This window comes from Piliocolobus tephrosceles, chromosome 6 (assembly GCF_002776525.5).
Source record: "Piliocolobus tephrosceles isolate RC106 chromosome 6, ASM277652v3, whole genome shotgun sequence".
Taxonomy (NCBI): Eukaryota; Metazoa; Chordata; class Mammalia; order Primates; family Cercopithecidae; genus Piliocolobus; species Piliocolobus tephrosceles.
The window spans coordinates 94,649,891-94,671,877 of NC_045439.1; the positions used below are offsets into that span (position 1 = coordinate 94,649,891).

General features: G+C 39.0%; 1 pseudogene; it reads right to left on the reverse strand.

Annotated features, from left to right (window-relative positions):
* Positions 1–1,493: 1,493 nt before the first annotated feature.
* On the reverse strand, positions 1,494–21,439 carry LOC111522911 (annotated as a pseudogene).
* Positions 21,440–21,987: the final 548 nt, after the last annotated feature.

The window sequence follows — 21,987 nt, forward strand, 5'->3', positions numbered from 1 at the left end:
TATTTTTAGTAGAGGCGGGGTTTCACCATGTTGACCAGGCTGGTCTCAAACTCCTGTCCTCAAGTGATCCACCTGCCTCGGCCTCCCAAAGTGCTAGAATTACAGGAGTGAGCCACCACACCCAGCCAAAGGTTCTATTTCTTAAGTTTGGTGTTGGGCATATGTTCATATGATTTAATGTTTTTTTAAAAAATGATATCTTCCTTTTTGTGTGTGTGTTTGTTTTTTGTTGTAGGCCTGAGTGCTTCATTCGTTCACCCATATGAATCCGTAGAGAAGTAACATTAGCAACTTCAGTCAATATATACTAGACTCATACTTTAGGAAGACAACCCAGTTGACAACCACAACAGTTTCTATGCTAACAAAAGTCAGAGAAAATACTGACATTAGGGTCATATCAAGACAGTTTAATCATAAGATATATCCCCAAGCAAAAATATACACACAGAAAAGCTAAGTAAGAAGCTTTTAGAAAACTACTACCATCCTTAGAGTAAGTACAACAAAGTATTCTTTTATGTCTTTGTTTTTTTCATCAAAATACCTCATACAGCCATAGATTTTAAACCATTACATCTTATCTAGATTCCATATTAGATCATTAACATTTTTTCTAGATTCCATTGTTATTCTTTTGTAACCTTTATTTTAGGTATCTTAAAAATACTTTATTAAATATAACACATTCAGAAAAGTGCACAAAATATACCTTAAGGTAGACCTTAACAAGTTACTCTAAATTATTTGCCCATGTAACCACCAGCCTGCTCCAGAAAGATATTAGAGCCAGGATCCAAGAAGCCCATAAATGTATCTTTCAGTTCACACCTCCCTACCTCCCACCTAGATGGACTCCTCAACCTACCCTGTGTGTAATCACCTCTCTTTTCTTGACAGTTTTACTGCCCAAGTATGAATCCATAAATAAGTATTTCTCAGTTCTCTTTTCATTTATGTCCTATGGCCCTTTGGAGGGCAGCAGACCATTATAATAGGTAAGATTTTCTTTCACTCTAAGGACCAATTTTCACTCCACTGCCAGTGATATTGCCTCCACTAAGAATGTATGCCCTAACCAACATGAGTTTTGCCTATTTTTGAACTCTATATAGAGGGAATTGTACAAAATAGGTTTTGGGGGTCTGGTCTCTATTGCTTAACATAGTGTTCAAGATTCGCCCATCTTGTCCCACATAGCTGTAAGCCATTTTATGAATACCACAATTCTCCATTTTACTGGAATGAACATTTGGGTTATTTTCTGTTTGGGGCTATTATAAACAATGCTGCTCTGAACATTCCTGTGTCTCCCGGCACCTACGTACTCATTCTTGTGGAGTATATATCCATGAGATTCCTGAACCATAGGGTATGAGTATCTTCCACTTTACCAAACTGTTTTCCAAACACTTGTACAAATACACCCCCATTAGAAGGATATAGAGTCTCGTAACAATTTTCTTACCTTGAAAGATAAGCAAAATGTCTCCTATCCCTTGTTTTTCTTTTAAGATCTGAAGATCACTGTGCAAGGGACTATCAGGGTCAACCTTGAGAATTACAAAACAAAAAAACAATTCAAACAGAAAGATTATTATTATTATTATTATTTTTACTAAGTCAAAAATGAACCAATCTGAAAGCTAAAATAGAGCACCCAGGGTAAGTTCCAGAAAGAGGAGATCTTCAGCTGCTCTATATTCCCAAGAAGAATAGAGGCCACTATGGCTTCCAGCTCCTTTAGGATAAGTGTCCCAAAGAGATCATAGTAGCCTAAATCTAATCTAATAAGGGGGTTTAGGGTTTGTAGTCATTCTAAAGGAAAACAGTCACATGTACATAATTTTCTCAAGAATTCAAAAAAAGTTTGCTATGCTTTCCTAAACTTGTATTATTAGCCAGTGTGTTTTAGGAGAAAAATTTGCCATGGACAGAACTGTTAAAAGTTTTTTTTTTTTTTTTTTTTTTGACGGAGTCTTGCTCTGTTGCCTCCAGTGGCGCGATCTTGGCTCACTGCAAGCTCCGCTTCCCAGGTTCACACCATTCTCCCACCTCAGCCTCTGGAGTAGCTGGGACTACAGGCGACCGCCACCACGCCCGGCTAATTTCTTTTTTTTTTTGTATTTTTAGTAGAGACGGGGTTTCACCGTGTTAGCCAGGATGGTCTCCATCTCCTGACTTCGTGATCCGCCCACCTCGGCCTCCCAAAGTGCTGGGATTACAGGCTTGAACCACCGCGCCTGGCCAAGAACTGTCAAAAGTTAAATCACTAAAGAATCGGTATTTTTCTACAACTGTCCTATATATACATACCCAATATGTATCCCAACTCCCACTCCCCACTTTTTTTTGTTTTATGAGACAGGGTGTCTCACTCTGTCATCCAGGCTGGAATATAATGGTGCAATCACAGTTCATTGCAGCCTTGACTTCTCCTAGCTCAAAAGATCTTCCTGCCTCAGCCTCCCACCACCCCTCATAGCTGGGGCTACAGGTGTATTCTATCTATATATTTCAAAAGTAATAACATAACTACCTCCACAATAAGAGTTGATTATGTTGCTTTCAAACTTGGGGGAAAAAAATCACAAAAATCAACTTGGCAATCATTCCCTGTATAATGAAACGTATTACTTTTATTTACTTATAAAGCCATATTGCTTGAGCTTTTTGCCAGAAGATAAAAATCATGTAAATGTTCACTCTATCAGGAAGATGACAAAAACAATTCCAATGGGCTTATAAAAACAATTTCTTTAAATCCAAAAATAAGTAAACTCATCCTATCTTACCCCCTACATCTTTTGGAACTTGATTGCATTTGAGATTCACAAAATAAAGCTAATAAGCATTTCCATTTCTGTCCAATTTTAAGAAATGATATTTATAATCTGACAAAAGAAAAGAACAAAAGAACAATCAGAAGAGCATGAATTTAGAGATCCTTACCTGTCTTATAACTCTGTGATCTGTATATGTCCCTGAGCTCTTCCATAAGTCTATCTGAAGCTTGCACTGACCCAGACACTGCAGCCTGAAACACAAAAGCCACTGTTTACCAGGGTCTACTGAGCCAACTAATTTAAAGATTTAAGGTATTTCAACCTGCTCCAAAAGATTACAGTAGCCAGGCAGGGGGCTCACACCTGTAATCCCAGCACTTTGGGAGGCTGAGGCGGGTGGATCATGTGAGGCCAAGAGTTTGGAACCAGCTTGGCCATCAGGATGAAACCCCATCTATACTAAAAAAATACAAAAGTTGGCCAGGTGTGGAAGCACGTGCCTGTATTCCCAGCTACTAGGGAAGCTGAGGCAAGAGAATCACTTGAACCCGGAAGGTGGAGGTAGTACTGAGCTGAGATGGTGCCACTGCACTCTGGCCTGGGCCACAGAGCAAGACTCCATCTCAAAAGAAAAAAGAAAAAGATTACAATAAAATTGGATCACCACTTAACAATTTCAGAAGTAAAAAAAGGCCAGGCACAGTGGCTCATGCCTGTAATCCCAGCACTTTGGGAGGCTGAGGTGTGCAGATCACAACATCAGGAGTTTGAGACCAGCCTGGCGAACATAGTGAAACCCAGTCTCTACTAAAAATACAAAAATTAGCTGAGTGTGGTGGTGCATGCCTGTAGTCCCAGCTACTCAGAAGGATGAGGCAGGAGAATTGCTTTTACCCGGGAGGCAGAGGTTGCAGTGAGCCAAGACCGTGCCATTGCACTCCAGCCTGGGTGACAGAGTGAAACTCCATCTAAAAAAAAAGAAAAAGTCCCATTAAATGAAGCATTATGAAGTTTGAAGAGAATATAAAATTAGACACAAGTCTGGTCCATTTCCTTTTTCTTATCACCTGAAAAACTCTAGCCAACATGTTCAGACCACCATGGACTCTACAGAAGCATAGAATTCAGTATGAGTCTATTCCAAACCCCAGCAATTTTTGAAAATACTGGAAGACACTCAAGGTGACACATTATTAACTCAAATAGGCTTCCATTCATAAGACGACAAGCAAGAATATTACACAGATGGTCTAGTTCACACATTAAGACACTGGGAACCATGTGTGCTTACATGCAACTGGTTTCAGTTTTTCAGTGCAGGGACTTCTCTAAAGATGAAAAATATTGATATCATACCCTAAGACTATAGAGAAATGGAATTACTTTTTGGTCATGTGAAACCAATGGTTTTAAAGACTGTACTAGACTTTGAAGGAGAAAAAAAATCAAGTTTATAAAAATATTACTTCCTAGCTATGTAACCACAAACTCATTTCATATCTATAAAATATGAGAAGCTTTCCTATCTCTAAAATATGAAGAGCACCTATTTCACACAGTTGCTATGATGACTAAATGAAAAGATCTATAAAGTATAAAGTATTTAGCATAGTATCAGTCATGCAAAAGTGTTCAATAATTTATACTTGTTTTGAAGATAACTCAAACTGGAATTGATCACAAGACACAGAAAGTACAGTAACATTAATTCAAATGCTACAATCTCAGTTTTTTAAATAATCAAGATGTGGGGGATTGGCTAAATTTCTTTGCCGTATGAAAAATTACCAATTAAATTAACATATAAATAAGATGGAAGGAGGGAGAGTTATCTATCTGATTTCAACATCTGGCATCTACTTGCCTAACAATTCATTCCCTGTTTTGGAGAACCTGTGCCCAATACAAAGTAACTGGTCCTCGGATATTGTGGAGTTGGTAAATAGCTCTAGTACAAGGCAGGAAGCAGTAAGTGTTCAGACAATCATTTGATATTTTCCTACTCTGTCTAGCTTTTTTTGTATATACATCCATCATTTAAATTTATTTTTCATAGCAACCATCCAAAAGATATGTACTGTCTAACCATATCTAGAGCAGGATGGACCAAAGTCAGCTTCATGAAGGAGAAATAATTTGAGTTGTGTTTTGTAGGAGAGAATGAATTTGAATATACAGATGCCGCAGAAGGAAGGTCAGCAGAGAAAACAGCATAGACAGGTGGAAAGGGGCATATACAGGGATCAGCTGGTGGTTCAGGATGTGAAGAGCAGATGAACAGGATAAAAAGTGGCTATTCATAGATGAGAAAGATAACCCTGGGCAGCAAAGCATATGAGCGTAGCTAGGCAGAGTGGCTCATGTCTGTAATCCCAGCACTTGGGCAGGCCGAGGTAAGAGGACTGCTTGAACTCAGGTGTTCAAGACCAGCATGGTCAACACAGTGAGAACTCATCTCTACTAAAAATCAAAAAGTGGTGTGGTGGCATATGCCTATAGTCTGAGACACTTGGGAGGCTGAAGCAGGACGACCACTGGAGGCAGGAGGACCACTGGAGGCAGGAGGACCACTGGAGCCTGGGAGATAAAGGCTACAGTGAACTATGATTGTGCCCCCGCACCCTAGCCCAGGTGACAGAGCAAGACCCTGTCTCAAAACCAATAAACAAATGACTGAATCTACCACTAAAGCAGGAATGGAGGAAGAGAGCAGCTGAGATCGGCATGTTCATGAATTGCCTGGTGTTGACTATAATTACTTGACCAAAAAGTCCAGCCTCCAGATATTTGTACACAATTACACATTTAAATGGTCTTACCTTTCAGTCTTCCTAATTTTCTCTAATATCACCCAATTTTCTTTTTCAATTCCTTCATCCTCCAACTTTTTCCCACTAATACGCTCTTCTTTCATCTCATAGTGATCTAAGTCTTCTATATCCTGCAAAAAGAAGAAAAATATTAGCTTATTCAACCTGTTTTCTTTAGTAGTTTCTTATGCCAAAAGTTAAATTATTCTTGACTCAATGGGGGACAAGAAACAGAATATATCTATCCTATGGGGAGAGAGAAAAAGCCCTTACAGTCCATTCAAGAGGCTCCCACCTTTTATATCCTGTATTTTATTTAAAAGTTAGACTCTGGGTAAAGCAGGTTTAAAAGCTTTACAAAGTCACAACTATTATGAAATAAGACATCATTTATTTATTTACTTTTAATTTAATTAATTTATTTATTTTATTTTATTTTTATTTTTATCTATTTATTTTTTTGAGACGGAGTCTCACTCTGTCGCCCGGGCTAGAGTGCAGTGACCGGATCTCAGCTCACTGCAAGCTCCGCCTCCCGGGTTTACCCTATTCTCCTGCCTCAGCCTCCCAAGTAGCTGGGACTACAGGCGCCCGCCACCTCGCCCGGCTAGTTTTTTGTATTTTTTAGTAGAGACGGGGTTTCACCGTGTTAGCCAGGATGGTCTCGATCTCCTGACCTTGTGATCCACCCGTCTCAGCCTCCCAAAGTGCTGGGATTACAGGCTTGAGCCACCGCGCCGGCCTAATTTATTTTTTTTAAATATAGAGTCTCACTCTGTCATGTAGGGCACCGGCCTATAGTCCCAGCTACTCAGGAGGATTGCTTGAACCCAGGAGTTCAAGGTTACATGACCACGCTACTGCACTCCATCCTGAGTGACATACGACTCTGTCTCAAAAAAACAAACAAAAACAAGCTTACAACACTACTTCTTTAGTTCTGAAGCCCTCTAAAGTATATTTTAGATTAATAAATTCCAAACCAAGAAAATGAAAGCCTAAATTAATTATAAGACCCCAAAGAGAAAAAAATCTTTTAAAACAATCAAGACCATGGAATTCACATACATTCTATTTGGTCAATGCAGAGATATAGATCTTTGTTCCGAAGTTTAAATTTAAATGCAAAGCTTCAGAGCCTGAAAACGTCTAAAATTATACCCATGACTGACAACTGGCCTAAGCTCAATGTCTTTGGAATTTGCCCTACTAAATTTGCTACTGTTGGAATGTATTCCCTCCAAAATTCATCTGTTGATGTTGTCAATGTGATGATATTAACAGGTAGGACTTTTAAAATGTCATTAGGCCAAGAGGGCTCTTTCCTCATTTATGGGATTAAGGCCCTTATGAATGAGGCTTCACACATTGGACTAGCTTGCTCTCCTGCCCTTCTGCCTGCTACCATGTGAGGATGAAACAAGAAGGCACTGAGACACCAAATGTTGATATTTTCATCTTGGATTTCCCAGACTCCAGAACAGTCAGAAAATAAATGACTGTTCTTTATAAATTACTCACTCTCTGTTATTCTGTTACAACACTATCAAACAGACTAAGACAAATGTCTTTGAATGATTTTTCAATGAGAGTTTCACTACCTCCAGCAAGTGGTCCCTAAAATATTCTCAAATTCTCCTTTTATGCAAACATAAAATTTTAAAAATTCAGCAGTTTCTCTTCCAAAAAGTAACCACATACAGGTTAAGTACTGATTAGTATTAAATATAATTTTAGTGCTAAAAGTTCAGAGCTTTTGTTTTCCAGAAAACCAAATCCAACAATTCACATAAAACAATTTGCTCAAAGGCATATCATGAGTTAGAGGTAAAGCCAGAATTTACAAATTACATTCCATTCCAAATACAATGTCTTTCAATTATTCCACATTAGTAGTTACTTATAAAGGAGATTAGAGAATTACTCAAATGTTCGAAACTGAAGATATTTATGATTTTTTTTTTCTTTTGAGACAGAGTTTCACCTTTGTCATCCAGACTGGAGTACAGTGGCACACTCTTGGCTCACTGCAACCTCCACCTCCTGGGTTCAAGCGAGAAGAAGGAAAAAGACAAAGACTCATCCTCCAAATTGGACTTTTATTTAAACCAGGGTTTGTCACCCTCAGCAATATTGATATATTGGGTCAGACAATTCTTTGTGGAGGCTTCTCCTGGTGTGTTGTGGGACATTTAATAACATCCCCTCTACCCACGGGATGCCAATAAGACCTCCCGACCATGGCCAGTTGTGACCACAAAAATGTTTCCAGATATTTCCAAATGTCCCATGGGAGGCAAAATATTCCTGCAGGCAAAAATTACTGTGTAAACTAGATCTACATCCTAGGTCTTAGAAAAAAGATGTAAAGCTTCCCAAGTTAGCCCTGCACACCCTTGATATGAAATAAGAGCCTTAAAGGAAACAAGCAAAACCTTAATCTTCTTTAATACAGAAGTAAAAATGCAAAAATAAAATATTACTATAGCCGTTCTAACAGTGTTTTTTATAGGAATGCAAGGATGATTCAAAATTAGGAAAATTTCATCAGGTAATTCACAAATTATATTTCTCCATAGAATTGTAGGCACAATCATGAAAAACAAGGTAGCTCTATATGCATTAAGTCCCTGTGATATTCAGTGAAAAACACAAGTTGCAGAAGTCTTACAGAAAAAACTGAACACTGAACACATATTTCCACCATCTGCTCTTTGTCCTAAGACTCCACTAGAAATACAGTGAAGAAGAAACATATAAACACACAATTACAAAAAAAGAAATAGGATTACCAACAGAAGAGAATTCACCTTATTTAGACAATGACAGTAAATGGAAAATGGTTAATTAATGGAGCAAAGCAAACAAAAGTGGAGGTTCCAGCCATCATTTATGATTGCACCAGGAGATAAGATAGAGGGTTAAAGGATAACAATTAGGAATCAGCATACATTCCCCTCTAAAAGCTATCAGTTGCCAAGAAGAACTCCCAATCAATTTTTTTTTTATTTTTTATTTGTATTTATTTATTTTATTTATTTCTTTATTTATTTATTGAGGCAGGGTCTTGCTCTTTCACCCAGGCTAGAATGCAGGAATGCAGTGGGATGATCACAGCTCACTTCAGCCTCAACATTCTGGGCTCAAGCGATCCTCCTGCCTCAGCCTCCCAAGTAGTTGGGCCTACAGGTGGGTGTCACCACACCTGGCTATTTTTTTTATTTATTTTCATAAAGATGTGGTCTCACGATGTTGCCTAAATTAGTCTCGAGTTCCTGGGCTCAAGTGATCCTCCCACATCAGTCTCCCAAAGCCCTGAGATTGTAGGTGTAAGCCACCACACCCAGTGTCCCAGTCTTTTAGTACTTCTCTCATATATGAATGAACAAAAAGGGGAATTAAAAAAAAAAGAGAATACAGGCCAGCACAGTGGTTCATGACTTTAATCCCAGCAATTTGGGAGGCTGACTTGGGCATAGCCCCTGAGGTCAGGAATTTGAAACCAGCTTGACCAACATGGAGAAACAAATACAAAAATTAGTCGGGCTTGGTGGCACATGCCTATAATCCCAGCTACTTACAAGGCTGAGGCAGGAGAATCGCTTGAACCCAGGAGCTAAAGATTGCGGCAAGCCAAGATCATGCCATTGCACTCCAGGCTGGGAAACAAGAGTGAAACTCCATCTCAAAAAAAAAAAAAAAAAAAAAGACTACAAATGATAAACAACATAAAATAGATATTTAAGGAAAGGCTTTACAAAGTAAAATAAGACCAAAGTAAACTAAGAAAAAAATTTATTAAAGAACAAAGAGATGCTAGGGAGCAGACAAAAGACTATCAAAATCACTTCATAAAGACACTTGTGAATGTATTACATGAATAAAACAAAATAGAACATGAATAAGGAATAATCAGAGAAGAAAAAGTTCTTAGAACTCAGGGTTCATCTTGGGACTTGGTCCCCAATGAGCCACACCTCCTGTCACCATGTCCTTGGACAGGCCCATCCCACAGTGAATCTGGGTTGGCCCCAAGACTCAATTTAACCTAGAGAATTTGGTAGAAATGACACTGGACCTGCTCCAGGTCTAAGCCTTAAGAACACCTGGCAGCTCCACTTCTGTGCTTCTGGAAGCCAAAAATAACAATTGGCTATCCTCTTGGAGAAAGACAAGCCACATGAAGAGGCCCGAGAGGATGAGATACTATGCAGAGAGGAAGGCCACATGAAGACACACCAAGACAGCAGACCTGTGGGTGAAGAAGCCATCTCAGACACTCCACTGCAGCTGAGCATCCAGACGGCCAGTCCCTGACACCATCTAACCGCACAGTGAGAGATGCCAAATGAGACCAGCAGAAAAATTGTCCAGCTATCCCCAGTTAACCCATACAGTAGTGACAGATAGACAAATGTGTGGTTTTATGCCATTAAGTGTTGGGAAAATTGGTTAAGCAACAATAAATAACCAAAACAAAACTTAAATTTATGCCTATCCAAATAAAATTTCCTAAAAGTCAAAAGATAAGAAAAATATTCCAGAACTTAAAATTTAAAAAAGATTTAGAAATAACGTGAGATACAAGACTCAAGACAAGAGGACTAAAATCCAATTAACAGACATTTCAAAACAAACAAATAAAATGGAAAAGAGAAAGTTAACAAAAATATGACCAGGTTCAAGATTCCATCTTTGAAAGACCCCATCCATAGGCCTGTCCATTTGGTGTATCCAGCACAATGAATGAAAAAAAGACCCACACTAAGTACAATGTTGTGCTATTTCAGCTCACCGAGGAAAAGACAAACTCCTAAAAGCTTCCAGAAAGTCATGCATAAATGAGGGAAACTCAGGATGACCTGAGGCTCCACCACCACAACTGGTTAGAAGACAACAGCACAGACTACGAAATTCTAAGGTAAAATTATCCTCAACCTACAAATACATAATCAACCAAACTATCCATCAAGTGTGAGGGTAGACTATGACAAAAGAGAATAGTGATGGGGATGTGCTATGCACCAGGCACTGTTCTAAATGGTTTACAAGTACCAACTCATTTAATCCTCATAGCTCCCTAGAAACATAGGGACTAATACTATTACTGGCTCCCCCATTTTGCAAATGGAAAATTGATGCATAGAGCACTTAGGGAATCAGCCCAAGGGCATACAGCTAATAAGCAGTAGAACCAAGATTCAAACCTATCTCAGATTGTCTCCATAACCCAAACACTGGATTGTATTTTTTCCAGAAGCTAGAGATCAGAAAATATACCACTCCATGCTTTCTTAGGGTTTTACTTGAGGACATAGTCAGGTAAAATGACAAAGGGAAAGCCAAGAAATAAGACATGGGATCCAGGAAACTATGGATCTACTCTAGGAGATGACATCTGCACAGCCAACCCAAAGAACAATCTGCCAAAATGGGCACAGAGGAGCCAAAGACTTTGGAAGAGAAGGAGATCTCATGGGAAGGGCTACAACAGAATTTTTTTAATTAAAAAGTACTATTAGGAGGAAGACACTGCAAAACTAAAAACACCATCAAGAAAGCAAAATATTCTATCCTAAATATTCTAGAAAACTTGGCTTTACAAAGTCCTAATGACAATTAGTGATTACTTATATGACTAAAGATAATATTTGAGGAAGGGAAAGGGTGGTATAAGGCTAAATTCTCATGTATTATACTAAAAAGTCAATAACAGAGGCCTAAATAGGTAAATCCAGGAAGAAGTTAGGGGTAGTGGTGACCTAGTGGTGATTTCTGTTGCTTGCAGGAGATAACATGTGGGCGAGTCCTTAAGAAGCAGAGACAGACTTAAAGAGATGACATTTCTAGGTGAAGGTAATTCAGTGAGCAAAGACAAACAATGAAAGAAGCAAGAACATTTATGGACACCAGGAATATTAACAACAAAAATCAGGTGTTAGGGAAAAGGGCAATTTTTTACCTGTCATACTAAATGCTAGCAGCTCCAAAGAATGAAAAGGTTATTTTTAGTATCTAAAACAGAACAAACAAAACAATTCAATAGGAACAGAAAAACGAACTTCTAAATGACTTGAATAATAAAAAAAAAAAATCATCCTAGTTTGACTTTTGTTTGAGACAATTTATTTTAGCTCTTGAACACTAGAGAATTTTTACTTTACCTCACCCATGGGTAGTGGTTGATCTGGCATCTCAACATCCAGGTGCTTAGGAGGGTTATATAATCTGCAGAGTCCACATATCCAGCACTTCAGTTGCTGATGAAGCTATAAAACACATTTCAGTAAATAAGCATTATGTTAAAGAGCCCTTAGAGGACATCAATAACGTTATGACTACTGTAATCAATCCAGAAGGAAATAAAAAAGTTTGTTACTGCTCAACTGTAGCTTACAAATATAAAAAAAACCTCTTTAAAATATTTTCAGGAGTCTCTATTTTAAGAATGTTACTATGGCTTGGGGTATAATCAATACAACTGATAACTAGCGGAATGACAACAATAAAGGCAGAGGAAGGAAGTTCCAGACATTGTCCAATTTCTCATTGCTACCTTGTTTTCTTAGAAACTTACAACTTCAAACAAGAGAACATCAATGCATTAATGAGGCTACCAAAAAAGAAAAAAAGAAGAAAAAAACACACAGGCAGTGTTGTTACACATGGCTTATAAAATTATATATTCCAATCACAGTCAGTTAAAACTACAAAAGCAAATGTGATCCAGCAGACAGAGCCTGGAAATCTAGATGACCTTGGATATCATATCTATTTCCCTAATTTGAGTCTACTCATTTGTAAAAGAAAGAAATGAAAACTTTCCCAGAATGGTAAAGATTAAATAAACCTGCAAAACACTTGATACTTAGTAGGCTCTTAAGTGTCTGTCTAAAAAATAATAATTCACTAGGAAACTGCAAAGAATAACTGTAAATTTCCATGTTTAAGTCCAAATTGTGTTGTAAGCACATTTACTTTAAGGAAGTAAGCAAGATAGACTATGTGCACAAGTGTGGTTTTCATTGTTTAAAATGTTTTCCAATGTATAAGGTGACTCAAATGGGATCTAATAAGGCAACTCGCTTCACTTGGTAGGGAACAATTTTATGGGTGTCTCTGACCAAGAAAAGAGATGAAGAGAAAGAAGCAGGTTTACAAAGGACAAAAAAAGAAGACACAGGATTAGAATGGGTTAACAAAGCAAAGAATAAGCCTTCCGAAGGTTATCAATGAAGAAGGTGGAAACAGGAAGGTTGAACCATAAATTAGGATCCACCAAAAATCCTCATGCTTAAAAGGAAGCCAAGCCCCAGTGTGGATTTGTTATGCACCCAATGTGCTCTGCTTTGTGCTAAGTACATAATGAAGATGAGGCAGGGTGATGTGGACACAGACCTGGACAGGACACTCTGACCTCTAGCGCAGAAGGGGCTACAGGAGGGCTGGGGTGAAACAGGAATTAAAAGAAATTAAAGAATGTGAAATTACCATCAGAGTGAATAGGCAACCTACAGAATGGGAGAAAATTTTTGCAATCTACTCATCTGACAAAGAGCTAATATCCAGAATCTACAAAGAACTTAAATTTACAAGAAAAAATCAAACAACCCCATCAAAAAGGGGCAAAGGATATGAACAGACACTTCTCAAAAGAAGACATTTATGCAGTCAATAGACACATGAAAAAATGCTCATCAACAGTGGTCATCAGAGAAATGCAAATCAAAACCACAATGAGATACCATCTCACACCAGTTAGAAGGGTGATCATAAAAAAGTCAGGAAACAACAGGTGCTGGAGAGGTTGTGGAGAAATAGGAACACTTATACACTGTTGGTGGGACTGTAAACTAGTTCAACCATTGTGGAAGACAGTGTGGCCATTCCCCAAGGATCTGGAACTAGAAATACCATTTGACCCAGCCATCCCATTACGGGGTATATACCCAAAGGATTATAAATCATGCTGCTATAAAGACACATGCACACGTATGTTTATTGTGGCACTATTCACAATAGCAAAGACTTGGAACCAACCCAAATGTCCAGCAATGATAGACTGGATTAGGAAAATGTGGCACATATACACCATGGAATACTATGCAGCCATAAAAAGGATGAGTTCATGTCCTTTGTAGGGACATGGATGCAGCTGGAAACCATCATTCTCAGCAAACTATCACAAGGACAGAAAACCAAACACCGCATGTTCTCACTCATAGGTGGGAATTGAACAATCAGAACACTTGGACACAGGATGGGGAACATCACACACACCGGGGCCTGTTGTAGGGTGGAGGGGAGTGGGGAGGGATAGCATTAGGAGATATATGTAATGTAAATGACAACTTAATGGGTGCAGCACACCAACATGGTACATGTATGCATATGTGACAAAACTGCACATTATGCACATGTACCCTAGAACTTAAAATGTAATTAAAAAAAAAAAAAAGAATGTGTAAGCAAAAACTCAGCTGTATGTAAAAAAAAAAAAAAAAACCAATTCCCCCTAGAAAATAAAAAGAGGTGGAGTCCTTTAAAAATTAACTGCCTGTTTTTCTGAGGCTAGTGAGCCTTATCTCTCCTCCTTTCCTAGGCATTGTGAAGACCCTGTTTCTCTAGCTGTGCAGCTGCAAGGTCACTAGACAGATAAAATCAAGTTGTAAAACATGTTTTTCTTTGAAAAGTAAGAAACAATGTAATGCATGTCTCAACTGAATAACTGTCTTTGTTTCTTGCTTCTGTAATATGCTTCTCCCTGCACAGATCTCCCCTCTACCTCACAAAATGCTTAAAAGGTAACCTGACTCTTTGTTCAGGGTTCAGTCCTTTAGATGTTAATCTGACTGGGCCAGTGCACCTAAATAATAATACATATCTTCATCAACCCCTCAGTCTCTCTGATTCCTAAATTATCCCGCTGCAGGGGGAGAGAGGCAGCAGGGTAGTGGAGTCATACCAAGCAACAAGACAGGCAGGGTAGTGGCCGGGCACAGTGGCTCACACCTGTAATGCCAGCAATTTCAGAGGCTGAGGCAGGAGGATCACCTGAGGTCAGGAGTTTGAGACCAGCCTGGCCAACATGATGAAACCTCATCTCTATTAAAAAATACAAAAATTAGCTGGGCATGTATTACAGTAGCCTGTAATCCCAGCTACTCAGGAGGCTAAGGCAGGGAATCACTTGAACCCAGGAGGTGGAGGTTGCAGTGAGCCAAGATTCCACCATTGCACTCCAGCCTGGGGGACAAGAGTGAGACTTCATCACAAAAAAAAAAAAAAAAAAAAGGAAAGAAAGAAAGAATGAAACAAAGACAGGGTAGTACATGTTCCATGAATTTTAATTTTACTCTCTTCCCCCACTGCACACACACAAAAAGCATTTGAGGGATAGGAGGAAGAAACTGAGATCACAAGGAAAATAGTAAGAGACATTCAGAAGGACAGGTCTTAGAAATGTACTAGTTTGTGGGGGGTGGGGATCAGAGAGCAGTAGTATATAAAAGAACACTAGGACAGTTCCCAGGTTTGGGCATGGGTGACTAGTTTGATTATTTCATTTTGTCCCACCCACAATGACAAGGAGAATTATTGATGGAACACATGATGGGGCTGATACAGTGCTAAGAGGTAGATACATGAAGTTTTAAATATCATCATTTTGAACACCCATGTCACTCCAAGTGAGATTCCCTAACATATATGATATACAGACAGATATATGGGTTTGAAACTCAAGATGAATACGGATTTAGGAATCCCTGGAACACAGGTCATGACTTAAGTAATGGGAGTCAAAGATTACTCAGAGAAAGCACAGAATGAAAAGAGAAGAAAGAAGTAGGCCAAGGAAGAAGAGATCAGAGGAGACCAAGGCAGGTGATAAGATCAAAACAGGAGAAAAGAATCTGATACAAGTCCCATTCGATTATCATGTCTCTTCCCAGAGGACATGGACATGCCTTTTTTGTCTTTTATACCCAATTATTACAGGTCCTGGCACAGAAGCCACAGTTTTTTTTAAATTGTGTTCTACTATACACAGTTTCCCGTATCCACCAGGGGAGAAAAAAGTAAGTATAAACAAACACAGACATAGATTTTTTTACACTGTATACTAAAGGGGTCAGATTATACACAATATTTTATGCCTCACTTTTTTACTTAATATATCTTAGAAGTCTGCACATGCTCTTATGGAAAGACTGCCTGCATTTTTTGGTCTACAACAGAATATTCTATTATAAAACTACACTATAATTTTTATTTAACCAACTCTTTATTGGTGGACATGAAGAATGGAGGAATGCTTCAACAAAGGAACAATCAACAGCATCAAAATACTGCAAAGGGGTCAATTTGGGGACTAAGAGGGGAGCCACTGGATTTGGCAACTAGGAGGTAAATTTTAGCACAACGATGAAGGCAGAATCCAGATTATAGTGAGCTCAGTGAAAAAAGGTGAAGACATGTAGCTTATTCTCTCAAGAAACTAGGTTATGGTAAACCGGCAGAGGCTGTAAGAGTGTGAGGCGAGTTGTTTTCTCCTTCATGTAAATATATTTATTTTTTAAACACTAGGCCCCATTTTATATCCTACTTCATTTAACTTTATGAACAAGAACATGTTTATGTATGTATGTATGTATGTTATGTAATGTTTTAGACACTGAAAAATAACTCATTTCTGCTATTATAAAACTGGTATCTTTAGATGTTCAGAAGCAACTCCCTAAAAGGAGGTAGCAGTAAAGGAGCTATGTCTATCATTCTTTCCCATCAACCCCCTTGCTGGAGATGTAAACATGTGTCCATCAAACCTTTAATTTTTACCTCTTATCTTCATGGCTCTCCACACAAAACTTAACTCTTTTTTGTACTTGTATATATATATTTATACGTATATCTATATCTAGAGAGAGAGAGAGAGTCTTGTTATGTTGCCCAGGCTGATCTCGAACTCCTGGGCTCAAGCAATCCTCCCACCTTGGCCTCGAAAAGTGCTGGGATTACAGGCATGAACCACTGTGCCTACCCTCAGCCTTAACTCTTAAAATATCATTCAACTGAAGTTCTTCTCTTCTAATTTTTAAGAATTTTAGATGTGTTTAAACTAACTACAACTTATTTTGACAAAAACTGAAGTTAAGATTCAAACTTCCACAAATGGCCAGTTCTCCTAAAACTATTTACAGAATAATCTATCTTTTCACTATTAAGGTAAAATACCACCTTTTCCTTATATTAAATTCTCATTTGCATGACTCTGGTTCTAAACTTCCATTGCCTTTATCTGTCTGGCCCAGGGCTAGTCTACAATATTTTATTTAATATCTGGTTGAAAGAGTCTATACTTGATTTTTTTTTATTATTTATACTTCTAAACAAATTTTAGAGTTGTTTTGTCAAGTGCCAAAAATAAATCTGCTGGAATCTGTACTGAAATTTGTATATATATATATACAAAATGTATATGTATATAAAATATATACACACACTTTTTTTCTCTTTTTTTTTTTTTTTGAGACACGGTCTCACTCTGTCACCTAGGCTGGAGTTCAGAGACATGATCTCGGCTCACTGCAACCTCTGCCTCCCAAGCTCAAGTGATCCTCCTGCCTCAGCCTCAGGAGTAGTTGGAACTACAAGTGTGTGCCACAGACACCCAGCTAATTGTCATCTACTCACCTCAGCTTCCCAAAGTTTTGGGATTACAGGTATGAGCCACTGTGCCCAGCAGAAATTATATTTATAAATTAATATGAAGACATGGTGATAACTAACATATTTATAGCATGAAATCTGCTCATCCAGGAACATAGAATGCAAATCTTTCATTCCACTCAGCAAAATTTTGTCATGTCCTTGATAAAAGTCCTGCACATCTGTTTATTCCTAGATATTTAATTTTTGCTGAAACACCTGAAAAACCTGAAAAAATATTGTATCACTATATCTTCTATATTATTATAGCTAGCATTGGGGAAGGATATTGATTTTTATATAAAGAGATTTTAGCCACTAATCTTAAAAATTGTTTTTTTCATTTGGTTCCTTTGGATATTTTCAGGTAAACAATCATGTCAACTGAAAATAATGATTTTTTTTCTATAAACACTATGACATCATGGTAAAATACAGTAAATACTTTTTAAAAGAATATAAAAGGGCCGGGTACAGTGGCTGACACCTGTAATCCTAGCACTTTGGGAGGCCGAGGCAGGCAGAACATGAGATCAGGAGATCAAGACCATCCTGGCTAACATGGTGAAGCCCCATCTCTACTAAAAAATACAAAAATTAGCCGGGCATGGTGGTGGGCACCTGTAGTCCCAGCTACTGGGGAGGCTGAGGCAGGAGAATGATGTGAACCCGGGAGGCGGAGCTTGCAGTGAGTGCAGATCACGCCACTGCACTCCAGCCTGGGCCACAGAGCGAGACTTCATCTCAAGAAAAAAAAAAAGAATATAAAATTATAGAGAATATGACCTCAACTATTTAAACATATCTATAAGGGATATGTATTTTACTACCAAAGAAAAAATATATACTGGTAGAAAATGGCCATAATGTCAACTGTCAATAGTGGCAATATTAGGTAGAGAAATTATGGAAGACTTTAATTTTTTTCTTTTTCTTTTCTGTACTTTACTAATTTTCTCAACAATGGCTGCTTATGAGTTTTATAATTAAAAAAGGGTTCTTAAAATTTTTCCAACATGGAAAGTTATATTTCTTTACATACTAAAAATAAAAACAAAACTTTTAATTTGAATACCATTGACTTTTACTGCAGACTTACAGTCCCTTGAAAGAAAAGGCAATTCCCACCAGGTGCGGTGGGTCACACCTATAATTCCAGCACTTTGGGAGGCCGAGGCGGGTGGATCAGGTGGTCAGGAGATTGAGACCATCCTGGCTAACATGATGAAACTCTGTCTCTACTAAAAACACACAAAAAATTAGCTGGGCATGGTGGCAGATGGCTGTACAGCTACTCGGGGGGCTGAGGCAGAAGAATGGCATGAACCCGGGAGGCAGAGCTTGCAGTGAGCTGAGATCACACCACTGCACTCCAGCCTGGGCAACAGAGTGAGACTCTATCTCCAAAAAAAAAAAAAAAAAAAAGAGGCAATTCCCTCCTACTAGTTCTGGTGTCATTCTGGTGTCATTCTCCCCATCCCTACCTTCACTTCTACCTTGGTCTTTTTTCTACTTCTCACCTTGGCTAGTGGTCTCTACCCAAAATGCTTGCTTGGCTCTTAATGGTTAGAATTCAGGGAAAAAGAGATTCTGAATTCCTAATCTAAACTAAGGTTATACATGTGGTAAATAATAAAGAGAATCCTGGTAGTAAGAAAGATTCAGAGGACTTAAAATTCCCAGACTTTAAATCCTCTAAGATTATAGTCATTAAGCATGCTTTTTAATCATATTATCTCTTAACATTCAATTTCTAAATATCATGTTCATGAGGAAAACAGAAAATTGCTTGGCTCCTTTCCTCACCAAATTGTTGTTCTTAGCATCTTCTAGACATTCCAGAACTTATGTCAGATTTGGCTCATCAGAGTCCACAAACCATATCGGTGAAGAAAATGAACAGTATTCCTGTTTAACACAGAGACACCTATGTTAGACATTTACATACAGATTAATCCAAATATAAAACTAAACCACACCACTAAATGGCAAGATGACCATGGATTTAAACAAAATGTGTGGGGGGAAAGGCAACACATTAAAACCCAAGTGAGGAGCTGGACTTCTGAGACAGCCATCCTTGCATAGCACTGTCTGCTGCTACAGCTCATAGAAGTCAACAATTTTCTTCAACACCGGTAGGCAGCCTCTAAATGGCCCTGATCACTGTCACCTCCTGCCATTCATGCCCTTGTAAAATTCCCACTCCTGGACCTAGTGACTCACTTCTAACAAAGAGAATACAGCAAAAGTAATAACATCCCTTCTGAGGTGAGGCTACAAGGAGACTACGATGCCTGCCTTGGTCACCCTTCTCCTGCTCTTTCCATTGCTCCCTCTGATGGAAGCCAGTTGCCATGTGATGAGGTGCCCTATGGAGTGACGCGCATGGCGAGGTGTTGTAAAAGGCCTCCGACCAATGGTCATCTAGAAACGGAGGCCCAGTCCAACAGCCTCTGAGATGAATCCTGCCAATGCAAGCTTGGAGATGGATTCTCTCCCTATCCTGCCTTGGGATGATCACAGCTGCCATCAACACCTTCACTGCCTGGTGAGAGGCCAAGCCAGTGAACCCAAGGTAAACTGCACAGAATCCTGACCCACAGAAACTGTGAGATAACATTTGTTGTTTTAAGCTGCTAAATTTGTTACAGAGCAATAGATAACTAATTCAAACACCATAAAATTCTAACATTTTATTCTATCACACGAATCAAGTAATACCAATAAATGCCATTACTATACATATATTTTCAGAACACAATTACATGTGATTTTTTAAAAAAGCTAATGAACTAAGCATTATGTGCTTTCACCCACTAATAGACATTTATTCTGTTATGTTGCAATGTTTTCTGTTATAAATTGGGGAAAAGCCATTATTATTATATATTAGCTTCAGAAGAACTAGGTTCAAGTCATGGAAAACCATTTTGCACAAACAACGTTAGGAAATACTGCTTTCAAAACTGTAATCTGAATTATAGCCGAAGCCACAGAAACCGAATACTTTTTTTTTTTTTTTTTTTTTTTGAGACGGAGTCTCGCTCTGTCGCCCAGGCTGGAGTGCAGTGGCCCGATCTCAGCTTACTGCAAGCTCCGCCTCCCGGGTTTACGCCGTTCTCCTCCCTCAGCCGCCGGAGTAGCTGGGACTACAGGCGCCCGCCACCTCGCCCGGCTAGTTTTTTGTTTTTTTAGTAGAGACGGGGTTTCACCGTGTTAGCCAGGATGGTCTCTGTCTCCTGACCTCGTGATCCGCCCGTCTGGGCCTCCCAAAGTGCTGGGATTACAGGCTTGAGCCACCACGCCCGGCCAGAAACCAAATACTTACCAAAGATTCTTTTAAGAAAAACAAGTTGGGTGGACGTGGTGGCTCACGCCTCTAATCCTGGCACTTTGGGAGGCTGAGGTGGGTAGATCACGAGGTCGGGAGATGGAGACATCCTGATCAATGTGGTGAAACCCCGTCTCCACTAAAATAAAAATTATCCAGGCGTGGTGGCATGTGCCTGTAGTCCCAGCTACTCAGGAGGCTGAGGAAGGGAAATCACTTGAACCCGGGAGGCAGAGGATTCAGAGAGCTGAGATGTGCCACTGCAGTCCAGCCTGGTGACAGAGAAAGACTCCATCTCAAAAACAAAAACAAAAACAAAAAAACAAGTTGTATTGAAGGAGGACATCATTAACAGTATATCTCTTCAATAATTATTTATTTTACTATTCTCATTCTTCTTATTCCTCTCTTACAGTGTCCCAAATCTCTTTACAGGCTGAAACTCTTCAGAATTAATCCAATTTTTTTTTTTGAGATGGAGTCTTGCTCTGTCTCCCAGGCTGGATGCAGTGGCGCGATCCTGGCTCGCTGCAAGCTCAGCCTCCCGGGTTCACGTCATTCTCCTGAATCAGCCTCCAGAGTAGCTGGGACTATAGGTGCCCGTCACCATCCCCAGTTAATTTTCTGTATTTTTAGTAGAGACGGGGTTTCTCTATCTCTTGATCTCGTGATCCGCCCGCCTCCGCCTCCCAAAGTGCTGGGATTACAGGTGTGAGCCACTGCACCTGGCCCAATCCTATTCTTAAAGAACACCACTTACGGACTATTGCATTTTCTTCTTCAAATTCTGCAGCATACATTGGGAATACACCATATGGACCATTTGTACATTTTTAGTTTTGGGGTTTTTTTTGTTTGTGTTTGCTTTTTTTTTTTTTTTTTTTTGGCTAAAGAAACTGCAACTAGATTTAGGACCTCATTCTATTAGGTTAGTATTTGTCTAGTAAACTTCAGCATAAGCAAAATAAAATACGTGTTGTTGCTCTGGACTGAAACCCATCAAAACCATATTTTAAAAATTACAAAAACATTAACTGCAATCAAGTTTTTAAAAATCCTGTAGATGAAAAGATATGATATATAGTAGGTGTAAGTACCTATTTCAATGGTTCCCAAAGTGTGGCCCTCAGACCCCCAGGTCCAAACTATTTTGACAGGAATACTAACATGGTGACATTTGCTGTAATGGTGCAGATACAATGGTGGGTTAAAATGCTGGTACTTTAGCACAAATAAAGGCAGTAACACCAAACTACTAGTAGTCATGGTATGACTACTATGCATAGGAAATGTTTAAAGGTTTAAAAAGGAACGGTGGGCTGGGCAGTGACTCAGGCCTGTAATCCCA